Below are 12,670 nucleotides of genomic sequence, written 5' to 3'. Positions count from 1 at the left end.
AACGTCAGCCCTCCTGCTCCTATGATGCTGCTTGGCCTGCTGTGTTCATCCAGCTCTGCACCTTGATAAGACCTACCAGAGTTTCTACAATTTCCCTATCAGAAACTCAATATAAAATTTCTTTCATATATAATTACAGGCACATTGTTTCAATAACATACAGTAAGATATGTGAAAACATATCATAAGAGTCCATAAATATTTCCTTATAAGCCACATATTTTGATAAGTGATATTTGATTTGCTCGAAATATTATAGATATTCATGAAAAGCGTAACTTATCTGTATAACATTCTAATCTTCAGAAAGTTGGTAGCACCCATTAGAAGCCATTGTTCTAATGATGATCAAGTGTATGGTTAGAGTTTTTGAACTTTGTGGCTCTGTAGATGAATAATTGATATTTCCCAAATGCATTTCTTCAAACACAGATGCACATGTTTGTTACTTAAATTTGTTGCCATCAGAAGCAACACGTTATTAAGTGCTTAAATTCTGAACAGGGCCCACGCTGAAAATAATTCTGAAACTTCTCCACTTTCCTTTTGGCTTGAGGCCCAAGTTTGATTGTGATCCAATACATTAAACAGAGATTCAGCAGTGAGGTTAACTGATGACCAGCTGACTGACATGAAAACACTGTTGACTGTTCCAAGATAGTTCAAAGAATTAAATGTGACCAATGCATTGAATTGGAACAGAAAACTACTGATTTTTATCAGCATTGAATTCAATCGTCAGAAAAGTATGAAGTGGAAATGCATAATGCCTGAAAATCCTCTGATTCCTTCTCAGATTTCCTCCATTTTTTATTAATTCAGTCAAGCTAATGCAATATTTTGTACAAATCATTCAGTTTTATTTACTTTGAGATGCTGGGGATATTGGGGCCTCCTGGTACTGTTGTGCTTTAAAACTCTTTTTCAATTGGCATCCATTTTATAATTTTACACAACACACTCTGTCATCACAAATTTTAATCAAAAGCAACAGTTCTGTGGAATTGGATCGGCTGTTTTTAACTGAGAAACTCCTTTCAAGTTGAATTATCAGCAACCTTAAAATAAGAAACTGATATTTCCTACCTTGCAGGACTTAGAACGGAGAGCCTGAGTTATCCCAGAGTCATGAAAGACAAGCCCACAAACACATTTGCTCAGCATTCCAATTCATTATCACTCAATGCGCAAGTTCCTGTTTAACCAATATACACGCCTCTGCGTATTTCTGGGACTACCTTACATTTCATTCATTTCATTATCAAAGGTACATTTTATTCGTTGTTTTAGCATGTTTATTTAAAAAGATTTTTACACATGGTTGTTTAAACTGAATTCACTGCAATTTGTCCTAAATTTGTCCTAAACTATCACAGATCTTTTGTGGTTTTCCCTCACAGTATATCACAGGTCGATAACAAACATTATACCCATTCACACAAGAGGAGGAATTTTAGGTTCCCACTGATGGGTTATAAGTCAGGGAGGCGCATAACATTCTCCACCTGGGGTGGACTCAAATTACTGCTCATAGTTCCTCTGTCCTGGATAGGACCAAGACTAAGCAAGTCTAAATACGGGCCATTTGCCACCCAGCCCCACATCCATCCCCTCTCTGCATCTCTGTGAGGACCACTAGTGGACCCTCCATTCTTACCTGTTACTGGACTCCAGGACAGAATCTGGGGATTGTTAGTAGTCCCAGGTCTGGTCACTGCTGCCACTGGCACTGCTGGAACTATAGAGTTGCCAGCCATTAAGCTGTCTGAAGCAGAGGAGCTTAAGGCCCATATCCAGTTAATTAACATTCCACCAAGTGTTTGGATGGTGGGGTAGGAAACACTGCCAGCCAAAAACTCTTGCCCATCAAATAATAATTTAATGCAAGAGTGGATTTACTCTTCTTTTTGAGCAGGAGGATCACAGTTCGTGACCTGCTCATGGAAGTGCTGTTGAGGATGGCCAGTACATAGAATTTGATAGCACTGAGATTTTGCATCTCTCACACTGTTGTCTGCCTGTATATTTTGCAATGGGTCAGAACAGCAATATACTAATAACACATGATGCAGGCAGTTTTCTACTCTTTAGGCAGTCAGTTCTTTATGAAGGAAATTTCCACTCAATAATATCACTGCAGTTTAAAATATGGAAAATGGAGCCTAGGGCAAACAAGGACGTAGACATAGCATTGGAGACACTAAAGCTGGAGGTAGATAAGTAAAGAAATGTCAGCGGTGGTCAGTCATGTTTATTCATGATGTCAAGCCCTAGTGACCTGGCACAACAATGCTAGTGATCAGGCCAGCCAACATCAGAGGAGCAGGAAAGGTGACATTTCAAGTCGGGACCTTTCTTCAGAAATGGGGTGAGGAGAAGGGAGCTCAGAAATAAATAGAGAGAGGAGGGGTGGGGCTGGGGACGGTAGGTGGGATGGTGATAGGTGAGTGCAGGTAGGGAGTAGCGGGGATTGGTCAGTGAGATGGGAGGAGTGGATAGGTGGGAGAGAAGGTAGACAGGTTGTGTCAGGTCAAGGAGGCGGAGATGAGAGGGAGGGTTGGACATGTGATGAGGCCAGGGGTGGGGAGATTTTAAAACTGGTGAATTCTATGATTAGGCCATTGGGCTGTAAGCTCCTGAGATGGAATATGAGGTGTTGCTCCTCCAGTTTGTGAGTGGTGTCATTGTGACACAGGAGGAAGCCCAGGATGGACATATCACCCAGGGAATGGGAGGGGGAGTTGAAATGGTTCGCAACCGGAAGGTGTTGTCATTTGTCACAGAGTGCATGTGCTCTACAAAACGATGTAGAGGAGTCCACTTCGGGAGCAGCGGATGCAATAGGCCACATTGCTGGATGTGCAGTTGAACCTCTGTCTGATGTGGAAGGTTTTCTTGGGGCCTGGGATGGAGGTGAGGGGACAGGTGTAGCACTTTCTGTGGTTGCAGGGAAAGGTGCCGGGGGTGGTGGGGCTAGTGGGGAGTGTGGAGCAGACAATGGAGTAATGGAGTCGCGGATAAAGCGTTCCCTCGGGAAGGCAGATAGGGGTGGGGAAGGAAATATATCTTTGGTTGTGGGGTCAGATTGTAGGTGACGGAGAATGATGCATTGTGTACAGAGGTTAGTGGGGTGATACGTGAGGACAAGGGGGATAATGTCTTTGTTTTTGTTGGGGGAAGGGGATGTAAGGGCAGAGTTGTGGGAAATGCAAGAGATGTGGTTGCGAGCATTTTTGGCCACCGAAGGGGGGACGTTGCGGCCCTTGAAGTAGGAGGAAATCTGGGATGTTTGGGAGTGGAACTCCCCATCTTGTGAGCAGACGCGGCAGAGGCGGAGGAATTGGGAGTAGGAGATCGCATTCTTGCAGAAGATGGGTGCGAGGGGTAGTCTAGGTAGCTGTGGGGAGTTGGTGGGCTTGAAATAGATGTTGGTTTTGAGGCGGTCACCAGAGATGGAGACAGAGAGGTTGACGAAGGAGAGGGAGGTATCGGAAATGACTAAAGGAGGTGGCCATGGGAAGCCACATAGTACACATATATACTACTTATGGGTTTTATCATGTAAACGGTTGGGCTGTCTCACAATTCACATGTTCAATTCATTACTTGCGGAATGGTGTCTTTTCTCCTTAATTCCATTGCACATTGGAATGGATTTAGTGTCAATGGGAGGTGGGGATTCAAGTGTTTTCCAGCAAAGACCATACAGCTTTTTCCTCTTTTCAGCAAAGGAACATATATTCACTCGTAGCACTGCTCCAGGGTCTGCCTTGCACCTCAGCCCCCAATCCTTGTAGAATGACAAAAATACAACCAATGGATCTACGTGGCCTGAGCGAGGAAGCTCAACGTCACATCAGCAGGTAGGGCTGTATCATCACAGGACAGCATAAAAACAGTTGTCCCCAGTGTACACAGAGGGTGTCTCCACAGGCATCTTTCACATGAAGGTACAGCATGGTTGACTGCACCTTGAAATCATGAGTGGCATAGCATAACCCAGGAAAAGGGAGCCAGGCTTCTGTGGTGCTGCCTCCAACATGCTATGGTCTTACAGACAGGTAAAGAGTGGTAGAATGCCTCGCCTGTATGTTCACCTCTCAGCTGGCCACAACAGATGATTGTAAAAGGATATCCTTACGAGCTTGTCTTTTCTTTACTTGTATGGGATGTGGGAATCACTGACAAAGCTAGTACTTGTTTCCTTTAATTGCCCTTGAACTCAATGGTGCTCTAGGCCATTTCAGAAGGCAGTTTAGAGTCAAATAACTTGTTGGTCTAGAACTACATGTAGGCCAGGAAAGACAGCAGAGTTACTTCTTTAAAAAGCACATTAGTGAACACGATGAGTTTTAACAAAAATTGACAATAATTATATGATTGCCATTAGACTGTCTTTTAATTCCAGATTTTCTTGAATTAAAATTCCATGATCTGCCATAGTGGGATTCAAATGTGCATGAGTCTAGTTTACTGGATTACTAACCTACTGCCAATACCACTATGCTACCGCCTCTGACTAGTCAATGAAGGAAGGTCATGTGACAGCAAGCTAGCCCTTTGTGTTTTAATGATCTGATTTTCCAGGGCCAGAGAGGCCAGAAAGACTGAGTGTGTAGCAGCAAGAGGAGAAATTACAATCTGTCTATCTATCCATCTATCTGTCTGTGTGTCTTTATCCTTCTCCCATAACCCATTCTGCAAGTTTTGCTCTGCCTGTATCCAACAATCTGAGGTTACGTCTCCAATGTTAGACCAAGTAGCTGCTGATTCTGGAGCAATAGGTCGGAGATCGTCGATTGACACTTCAAGTCGTCTCAATTCAGAATCCAGAAAGATCGCCAGGCCCAGCCTGAAACTGTCCAATTCTTCAGTTTACAAGATCCATATGTGATTGTTTGACATCAAAAGAAGGTCAATTTAATTTGACCTTCCTTTTTGTAGCTTAGTACTCTGGGTGCTTCTGAACATTTGACTGCACATATAAGTCAGAGTTGGAGAGTTTTAATAATTATTGTTACATGTCAGGTGTTAAGTACAATACATAATTTCCTCTGGCTTAAACCAGTCTTAAAAAAAAGTCAAGTAGGTCTGGTAGCATCTGTGAAGAGAAATCAGAGTTAATGTTTCAGGTCGAGCGAGTGACCCTTCCTCAGAACTGATGATAGCAAGGAAAATGCCAGTTTATATCAGAAGATAGGGAGGGGGGTAAGGAGTAAATGATAGGTAGGGATAGAGTGCAAAGAGAGAGAAGAACAGTAGAAGAACAGTTGGACAGACAAATGAGTGGCTAGGAGGGTGAATAGCGATAAGTGGGGACTGTTGGTGGCTAACAATGGGTTGCGTGTAATAGCAGACTGTGTGATAACAAGCAAAAGCAGAAATTGCTGGAAAAGCTCAGCAGGTCTGGCAGCATCTGTGAAATCAGAGTTAATGTTTCGGATTTGGTGACCCTTCCTCACAAGTTCTGAGGAAGGGTCACTTGACATGAAACGTTAACTCTGATTTCTCTCCACAGATGCTGCCAGACCTGCTGAGTGTTTCCAGCAATTTCTGTTTTCATTTCTGATTTACAGCATTCGCACTTCTTTCGGTTTTTTTTTAAAAGCCTAGTCTAATTGTGACTATAAGTCTTTTCTTGTTTGACATGAAATCCCATCAAATTCACTAATGTCCTCGAAGGACGAAAATCTGCCATCCTCACCTGTCTGACTAACATGCCATTGGCTCCAAATCAACAGCAATGTGATTGGCTTTTAAATTATGTCTGAAATGGCCCAGCTAGTCAGGCAGTTGTGTCTAACTGTTCCAAATTTGTATAAAAGAAACAAAAATTGTCTGGCATCTGGCAAGGCACAAAATGACAAATGACAAACTGCCCCATTTAGCCTGCAAAGTCCTCCTTACCAACATCTGGGGCCTTGTTTGGAAGAGCTGTTCCACAGACTAGTCAAGCAACAGCCTGATATAGGTTTTGATTTAATTTTGACAAACCTTTGCTGACTTTTCAATTTTTTCCTGTTACAGTGCCCAGTAAGGATTGTCCAACCTGTTCAATTTCTTTTTTAAAAAAAGAGTGGATTAGATCTCAAGCATTTACAGAGACTTACCAACACCAATTTCAAACCAGCTGTAATGAATCTCTGACAGAATGACACATGGTCCTCACCACACCTGCTCCTCTTGATGCTGACTGACTGCCTGTCTTGGGGTACACATCCTGCCCACTCCTCTTGCAAAACACACAGATCAATGAAGGGGCAAAAAAGCGCTGGCTTTGCTAGTATTCATTCCTTGAAATAAATTGTGACTGCTCAGACACTAATGCAAGTTTGTGTCCAAATTCAGCTTTAGACACATAAATGAAGTGAACAATTGCGCCACACAATTTCCAGGCAATAATAATCTTCAGTAAGTGATAATCCAATTACTTCCACTTCACATATGACATCTCCATCACTGAATCACCTACCATCAATATCTGGGAGTTACCATTGACCAGAAGCTGCATGGGACCAGCCTTATAAATATTGTGGCTACAAGAGAAAGTCAGAGGCTAGGAATCCTGGAGCAAGTAACTTATCTTCTGACTCCTCCAAATCAGTCAACTATCTACGAGACACAAGTCGGGGGTGAGATGGAATACTCCCCACCTGCCTGGATGAGTACAGTTCCAACAAGAGTCAAGATAGTCAACGCCATTCAGGACAAAGCAGCCCACTTGATTGGCACCCTGTTGAACATATTCATTACGTATTCACTCCACTACTGGTGCATAATGGCAGCAGTATGTGCCATTACAAGCAATACCTCACTAAAGGCTCCTTAAACAGCACCTTATCAATCCCCAACTTCCACCATCTGGAAGGACAAAGAGCTGCAAACCCATGGGACCACCAGCATCTACAAGTCCCCCTCCAAGTCACACACCACCCTGACTGGTTCACTGTCGCTGGCTCAAATTTTTTGGAGCTCCCTTCTAAACAGCCCAGAGAGTGTACCTGTATCACATGGATGGCAGCAGCTTCGGAAGATAGCTCACCAGCCCATTACCAACGGCAGTTTGTGACTGGCAATAGTGCAGGCCTCGCCAATTTTGCCTCGCCCCATGAATCAATTTAAAAGAAGTGTGATCCAGATCCATTGTTGAAAGTGATTCAGTAAAAATTATCATTGAGTCCCTCTTCTCAACCATGGTATTTAGTCCAAAAATGCAAAAAACAGCACAGATCCTGCTGAATGGGAAGGATACAAAGACCAGCATGGTGCAACAGAACAACTTATAAGAGTTACTAAAAGACATTACGAGAGGAAACATGCCCAGGACATCAAAATCCAATGAGAAATAATTTTATAGTTACACAATACACTGCAACATGATGTTTCAATTTGGGGGAAGTGGGGTACGACTAAAGACTGCAAGTGGGATGTGCTCAATGACTATGGGGAAATGCCAGGCACTTTGAACAATTATTTTGTGTCAGTATGTACAGTAGAGAATGAAGATAGCTTGCTCAAAATCCCAAGGAAATTAATAGTCAATCAGGAACAGTTACTGAATAAAATTAGCGCAAGTAAAATACTGAGAATGAGGGTAAGTAATCAAAATTTAAAGAGTGACAAATCCACAGGAGACTTGATAGTTTCCACCCAAGGGTGTTAAAAGGAAGTAGGCAAATACATTGTAGATGCCCTAACTATAATCTTTCAGAGTGCTGTAGGTACAGGAGACATCTCTCTGGATTTTAAAATTGCATATGTCACTCTGTTTTTTTTTCAGAAGCATGAAAGAGGAAACCCAAGAAATTACTGGCCAGTTAGCCGAGCATTTATGGGGAAATTGTTGGAATCTATAATCAAGAATGTTGCAACTGAACATTTTGAAAACTTTCAGTTAATCAGGGAGAACCAGCATGAACTCGTGACAGGTCACTCATGCCTGGCAAACCTCACTGAAGTCTTTGACGAAGTAAGTAAGGTATTGGTCAAGCAAAAGTCTATGGATATTGTTTATATGCAGTGGCATTTGATAAAGTCCCATGTAAGAGACTGTTAACAAAAGGTAGAAGTCCAAGGAATTGGGGACACATTACTGACATGACTGGAGTATTGGTTGAGTGGTAGATGACAGAAAATAGGGATAAGGTGTAAGTACTCAAGTTGGCAGGACAAGATTAATGGTATTCACTCAGATCTGTATTAGGGCCTCAACTTTCACATTATTTATTGACTTGGATAATGGCATAGAAAAGTAGACATCCAAATTTACTGCTGTCACAAGGTTAGGCAGCATAATAGATATTGTAAATGATAGTCTATCAAAATCCCTTTGTAATTTTACACTAAGTGAATGGGCAAAATTGTGGCAGATGTAGATCAGTGCAAGAAAGTGCGAAGTTATCCATTTTGGCCTGACAAAGGATAGAGCAGGGTACTTCCAAGATGGTATGAATTTAAATACGGTGAATGTCCAAAGGGACTTGGGATTTCAGGTGCATAGATCTTTAAAATGTCACAAATAGGTGCAGAAAATAACCAAGAAAGCTAATGGAGTGCTGACCTTTATATCTAGAGGACTAGAGTACAAGGAAGCAGAAGTTAAGCTGCAGATATACAATACTCAGGTTAGCCCCTACTGGGGTACTGAGAGCAGATCTGGGCACCCCAAATTAGGAAGGATATATTGACCCCAGAGAGAGTGCAACATAGGTTTACAAGAATGATACATGAACTTCAGGGGTTAAGTTGTGAGGAGAGATTTCACAAATTAGGCTTGTTTTAACTAGAATTTAGAAGGTTAAGTGGTCACCTGATTAAAGTCTTCAAGATATTAACAGAAAAGAAGGTTAGGTAAAGATAAACAATTTCCACTGTTTGGAGGTCCTAGAACTAGCGGACATGGTCCGAGGATTAGGGTCAGACTGTTCAGGAGAGACGTTAGGAGGCACTTCTACATACAAAAGGTGATAGATATTTGGAAGTCTCTTCCACAAATGGCAGTGGATGCTGGATCATTGAATTGTAAATCTAAGATAGATAATGTTTTGCTAAGCAAAAAGTGTTTAGGGATATGGGCCAAAGGCAGGTTTATGGAGTTAGGCCACAAATCAGCCCTGATCTCACTGAATGGTGGAACAGGCTCAAGGGGCTGAATAGCCTGCTCCTGTTCCTATGTTAGAATTTAACAGCTTAGTCATCAGCCCCTGAATATTTAGAATTTGTCTGAACACCTTTCAGTAAATTCAACAGATGGTAATTCACACTTACTTAAGCTTACTCTCCCTCATGGCCTATGTATATACAGCCCAACTCCATTTTGACCTTTGCAAATTGCAAACTTATGCGAATATTTGGCTTTTGTGTGTTGGGATTTTTAGATTATTTGAGATTTTTAGAACTTATTATGTGCCTTCAACCAACTCAAATGAAGTCATTATTTTAATGTAAAACAAGGTTTATAACAGCAGATATCAAATGGATGCCAAGAGATTGTAAATGTAATTGCTGATGTTGAAGGAAGTTTATAGATTGGCCATTGCTTGTAAAGTCTGAAGAAACAGCAAGAAATGACTGGTTTCATTTATATATCTTTTTAAACAGCTTTGATATTTTCATGTAAAATAGCGATAACTGGGCTCATATTCCAGAGGCATGGACTAATGATCTAAAGAAGACCAAACTGAAATTCTACTGAAGGCAATGTGAGAATTTGAATCCATTTTAAAAAAGATGTGGAAATAACATATCAGGTCCTGGTAAAAACTGATGAATTTTCTTAAGAAAACTCTGATTCACTAAACCTGCTACCTGTGTCCAATCTGGCCTGTATGTGACTCCAGTGCCATGCTTACAGGATTGATTCTTCAGTGGCCTAGAAAGCCAGTCAGTTGTGTTGGTGAGTCTTATGCTATTTGATACATTTTCAGGATAACTAGGGATCATCGATTCATATCATTGTTCAGCATGGAAGAAGGCCACTCGACCCATCCAAACTATGCCAGTTCTTTAAAAGTGTTATTCAATTAGATGTCCTTCCCTTTCTTTCCCCATACCATATGAGGTTTCCTGCTTTGAGTAGTCAATTCCCTTTTGATGGATACTATTGAATTTGCATAGACCTGTCTATCAGGTCCTAACCTCTCAACAAATCAAACATTTCTCTTCAAGCCACCTCTCAAGACGATTGGCTAAGAAATAATCTGTGCCAGTTGGTTACTGACTTTTCAGTGTTTGGAAACAGTTTCTCTACATTTACTCCATCTAAAGTATTCTTGCTTTTAAACATTTCTATCAAATCTCTACTTTATCTTCCCTACACTAAAGAAAACCATCTGGCCTATCTGTAGAACAGTAATCTTACATCCCTGGATTTATTCTAGTAATCAACTTCTCTGTAAATGTGTCACATTTTTCCTAATTCTGCCCAAACTAGACAATGCTCCAACAGACAACAAGCTTGAATTTTATATACGCTTAGCATAACTGCCTGCCAGCCCTCTCCGTGATATCTACATTCTGGAGAATGGATAAAACAAAGATTTTTTTTCAATTTGATATTCTATTTGGCATCTGAAATGTGATGAGATTGCAGGATATGAATGACTCCACAAAGGAAAGACTCCCATTGACTTTAGACAACTTTTAGGTCCTCTCACTATCTACCAACCTGACAGGAAAGGCAAGTTTGAATAGATTCCCAATTATTAAATATAAGTGTGTTTTTATTTAGGTGATAAAACACCAATTGGCATAAATTTGTGATGCTCCTGCTTGTTTCTGATGAGTAGCTCATGATGCAAAAGCGAAATATTGAACAAGTTGAAAATTTGAAACATTAATAGACAATGTCGGTGGAGTGGGGCTTTGGAACTTTGGGCCCATCCACTTTGTCTGCTTTTCTTTTCATTTCTTTTCTTTTTTTTTCTCTCTTCTCTCATTTTTACTTTTCTATTTTGTTTTACTTACCACTTGGTGAAGAGCTTGTTCACAGCAACAACATCAGTGAGTGGAACCAGCAGCGTGGACTCGTGGCGGGTTTGGATTCCTGGCAGCCTCTACATCAATGAGGAAGTCCTAGTTCCAACTCAGGTTTGCTGCTGCAGAGGTGAATTTGGATTCCTGGCAGCGTCTGCATCCGGCACAGATTCATGGAGGTGGTGGTGCAGGTGATTTTGGGTCCAGTACAAGACCCGGCAGCATCAGCAGCAACTGTGTCCATGAGGTGGGCCCAACGTGGACTAAAGGTGTGGTGGAATTGGGTTTGGGCCGGTTCAGTACCCAGCAGCATCAGTGGCATCTACATTGGTAAGGTCCAATGAAGACTCAGTGGCGAGGGGTATGGTGGAGGCGAGATAGCACCAAAGAGTGACAACGCTTGTTCCAGTGCAGCATAGAGGACTCATGCCTGGCCACCAAGCCCATGGCCTATGATGGAGCACTCAACAAGAAGGACTGTAAGGTGGGACACTTTCATTATTTCTTCATTTTTCTGCCTTTATATTTATGTTTCAGTTTGTTTTTGTGTTATAAGATGGCTCTGGAGAGTGACGATACTGTACAACACTTCTTACAGTATTTTGTAACAAGATAGACGTGACAATAAATAAATCAAATCAATTCAATATTCAGCAGGTCAGACAATATCTGTGGAGGGAAAGAGTTAACATTTCAGGTCAATGACCTTTCATCAGAAGTGCAGAACCATCTCTTGTAGTCAGCGAATCAGAACCGGTACGATCATGTCCTTTCAGAAACATTAGGTCAAGGTAATTTGAAATCCAGCCCATCAGGAGATGAGAATGGAATCACAACAGTTTGGGTATGTCATGTTTTAGCTCCTCTGTGAGCAAAGTGTGTCATTTATTAAGTTTTTCACACAGAGGCAAGTTTTGATAATAGACTTTCCTTCAGTTAGGAAAGGAGAGATTTACAGAAAACCATAACATCAGGCCTTTGAGGAGTGGGGAGGGTGGGGTTGATGGAGTGATGGGGAACATGGATCAATCGCATTACGGTGTTTCAATTTGACGGAAGCGGGGGCAAAGCTATGCCCTAAGGTCAGGGTTTGAACCTGTCTTGGTGGGTGATAAAATTGGAAATTCTAGTGTAGGGGTGTGTGGGCAAGATTGGAGGCCCTGTCATTGGGGCAGTGTGGAAGATCTATTGCCTCGGTGATTGGACCCTTATGGGGAATGTTGTAGATTTCTGTTGGAGGTTGAAGCTCATGTGAAGGATATGCAGGTGTGAAAGGTCAGAAGACTTGGTGGGTGGGTGGTGGTGGGGGGAGGGGGTGAAGGTTCTGGGAGGAGATCAGAGGTCTCCAGCAGGATGGGTCAGGGCATGTTGTAGGTGGAGGTAAAACATGAGGGTCTAAGGCCAGATATCTGATCTCACAGTGGACCCCAGATAATTAACTTTGTCCATGATCTTGCAGTCCTCTAGAAACCTACCCAAATAGCATTAAGATTGAAATGGTAGAAAAAAAAGGAGGCTTTTATTTTTTGGGGGGAGATGTGGCAGTCAATACTATCCCACCATTTATTGCCCTTTCCTAGTTGCCCTGGTAACTTGTAGACTCACTATGAAGTTTAAAGTTGCCAACCTGTCTCCTAGCAGTGGATTGGTCACCTACGTCTCTTCTCCCATCTTCAGTAAAATTTAATGTGGATGT

At 41.8% G+C, this 12,670-nt stretch overlaps 1 pseudogene; it reads left to right on the top strand.

The window, feature by feature from the left end:
- Nucleotides 1-7,450: 7,450 nt before the first annotated feature.
- LOC109917600 overlaps nucleotides 7,451-12,670 on the top strand; it is a 58,590-nt pseudogene continuing 53,370 nt past the window's right edge.

This window comes from Rhincodon typus, chromosome 1 (genome assembly GCF_021869965.1).
Source record: "Rhincodon typus isolate 14 chromosome 1, sRhiTyp1.1, whole genome shotgun sequence".
Lineage (NCBI taxonomy): Eukaryota > Metazoa > Chordata > Chondrichthyes > Orectolobiformes > Rhincodontidae > Rhincodon > Rhincodon typus.
This window is presented reverse-complemented; position numbering and strand designations above follow the sequence as displayed.